The sequence below is a fragment of the Suricata suricatta genome, chromosome 4, assembly GCF_006229205.1.
Source record: "Suricata suricatta isolate VVHF042 chromosome 4, meerkat_22Aug2017_6uvM2_HiC, whole genome shotgun sequence".
Taxonomy (NCBI): domain Eukaryota; kingdom Metazoa; phylum Chordata; class Mammalia; order Carnivora; family Herpestidae; genus Suricata; species Suricata suricatta.
In genome coordinates, this window is record NC_043703.1 from 14028256 (window position 1) to 14031509 (window position 3254).

Below are 3254 nucleotides of genomic sequence, written 5' to 3' on the forward strand. Positions count from 1 at the left end.
TGTCATTGTATTTCAATGGACATTTGAGCTGTATCCAGTTTTTTGTTACCACAGAAAATAATTCTATAAAGAGTTGTTTCTTGTAGACGTTTCCTGCAAAACTTTCTCGAGAGAAATGGTTGGCACTCTAGGGCCCATGGGCCAAATATGTATAGCGTTTGAGTTAAGAATGGTTTTACATTTTCTGGGGTACCTGGGTGACTCAGTCGGTTAAGCATCTGACTTTGGCTCAGGCCGTGATCTCACCGTTCGTGAATTCAAGCCCCGCATTGGGCTCTCTGCTCTCATGTGCAGAACCCGCTTAGGATCCTCTGTCTTCCTCTCTCTCTGCACTTCCCCTGCTCTCTCTTGCTCTCAAATAACATTAAAACAAAAAAAGAATGGTTTTACATTTTAAAATTTTTAAAAAGCAAAAGAAGAATATTTTATGATATGTGAAAAGAGGAAATTCAATGTCCATCATTGGAACTTGAATTGACTTTTGGAACATACCCACATCCATTTCTTTCCAACGTCTATGGCTGCATCCAGGCTACAATGGCAGACCTGCTCCCTGAATTTCCTCCAGGCTATATTCACACTATCTATTCTTCAAGGCTTTTCTTTTCTTTTTTAATGAAATTAATATAGTTTATTGTTTTTTAATATAATTTATTGTCTAGTTGGTTTCCATATAACACCCAGTGCTCATCCCAACAAGTGCCCTCCTCCATGCCCATCACCCATTTTCCCCTCTCCCCCTACCCCACCAACCCTCAGTTTGTTTTCAATATTTAAGACTCTCTTATGGTTTGCCTCCCTCCCTCGCCTTAACTATTTTTTCCCCTTCCCCTCCCCTATAGTCCTCTGTTAAGTTTCTCCTGCTCCACATATGAGTGAAAACATATGGTCTTTTCTTGAGAACACCTCCTCCCTCAATTCCTGCCATGTTTCTTATAACGTGCCAGTCCTTCCCGTCTTCTCACATAAAAGTTCTCATTCTAATTTACTTTTTACGTACAGTGCTGCCTTCCCAACCGAACAACAAAGTCACGTAGGATTTGAGACCATGCTTCATGACATAAATGTAAAGCAGCTCCTCGCCAGAGACTTCTTTTTATTATTGATAATCAAGACAGTAGGGTCAAGTGCCTCCCTAGGGATGGAAAGAATTTGTTCAGCTTCTCAAAGCACTAGATTTAAATTTAGGAAGTAATTCGAGTGAGAAAATTGACTAACGCTGTTTATTTGTTCAACGAGATTTTTTAAAAAGTATCTTCTTCTGGACGTCTATAGAATTGTATTAACTTTTCCCTGTAATAATTTATTGGGAAATGTCATGTTTTCACTACACCGTGAGCCCTTCGAAGACATTAACCATTTTATCCACCTCAGTATTCTTTCCCATGTATGACACGGTCAGCTTCCCATACAGGACAAACAACACATTTTGAACAAATTGATGAGTTGGTGCACATAGCTATACTAGTCTCTACAGATGTAAAAGCAAGACGTACGTTTGTCTGCCACCAACACGTTTCAATCCTGTGTGTTTTGTTGAAGAAACAGAACAAATAATAGAATAGAATAGTAACTTAGTAAACTTTTAATGCATAACTATAAAATATCGACCATGTATGTAGGTATAAAAGAATTGTTGTTAAATTGATGTCAAGTTCTTATATCAGCCCAAGGGATTAATTTTAATAATTATGTTTTTTTTTTCCAAGATTTTATTTAAATTCAGGTTAGTTAACATATAGTGTAGTACTGGTTTCAGGATTGAATCTCAGTGATTTATTACTTACATACAACACTTAGTGCTCATGACAGTGCCCTGCTTTGTACCCATCACCCATCTAGCCCATCCTCACCTGCCTCCCTCCATCAACCCTCAGTATGAGCTCTATGGCTAAGAGTCTCTTAGGTTTGCTTCCCTCTTTTCTCCCCTTCCCCTGTGTTCATCTGTTTTTTTTCTTAAATTCCACAAGTCAGTGAAATCATATGATATCTGTCTTTCTCTAACTTATTTCATTTAGCATAATACACTCTAGTTCCATCCACATCATTGCAAGTGGCAAGATTTCATTCTTTTTGATGGTTGCATAATATTCCATCAGAGAGAGAGAGAGAGAGATATATATATCTCACAGCTTCTTTATCCATTCATCAGTCAATGGTGGACATCTGGGTTCTTTCCATGATTTGCTGATTCAAAGGGGCACACACACCCCAATGTTTATAGCAACACTATTAACAATAGCCAAGCTCTGGAGAGAACCTCAATGTTCCATCTGAGTAATAGTCCATTGTGTGTGTGTGTGTGTGTGTGTGTGTGTGTGTGTGTATAACTCAATGAAATATGAGTTTTACTCAGTCAATTTTATCATATGTGTTAATTAGAATTTAAACAAAAACTTGTAAAAATTATATATTTCCTATACTTAATTTTCTGTTTGAAAGTCACTGTAGTTAATAAATCACAGTAAAAAATTTCATCTAATGTATCTGGAGTTAGACATTTGTGAGGCATTTGTAATGTATGTTAAGTAAAATATGCAAACTTTAAAAAATCAGATTTACTGACACTTAAAGGAAACTAAACAATAACTCATTTGATTACATTTTTAGTATAATCTTGCCCAGGGAGTAGAAACATAGCAATTAAATAAGTCTATAAATTCTTCCCAACTGGAATGAAGAGTAAGACATTTTCCTGTACTTAAGATATTCAAATTAAAAAATAAGAAAAGGGTCTTTGTTTTAGTAAGGGAAATCTGGAAGACCTATAGGGTAATATTTTTAAAAAGCCATTTCAGCTATGAGACTGTAGGTAGAGAAAAATTAAAGTTTTATTATATTACATGATAATTTGGTAGTAACTTTATCCTCACATGGCACTACTATTTTCATTAAATAAATATACTCCATGCAGTACTTACCTCAGGATGATTTATTTTATTAAACACAATATACTTATTATGAAGGACTCATTAATCACTTCTTCCACATACACAGAAACCCGCTATCATCATCAATTTTCATTCATATTACCCTGATGTGAATAACTTTGAATAACATTTTGCTAAAAAATATTCAAGTACAATTGTGTCCCTGATCTATATTCACTTCATAGCCAATCTGTGCCAAAAAGTTATTGATAATGAATGTTAGAATGTTTTGCTGCTCCACTAACTTGAGTGACCTTCACCGAGTTACTCAGTTTTTGCACTTTAATACGTATTTCTATCTGTACATAGAAATGACGTATAGAA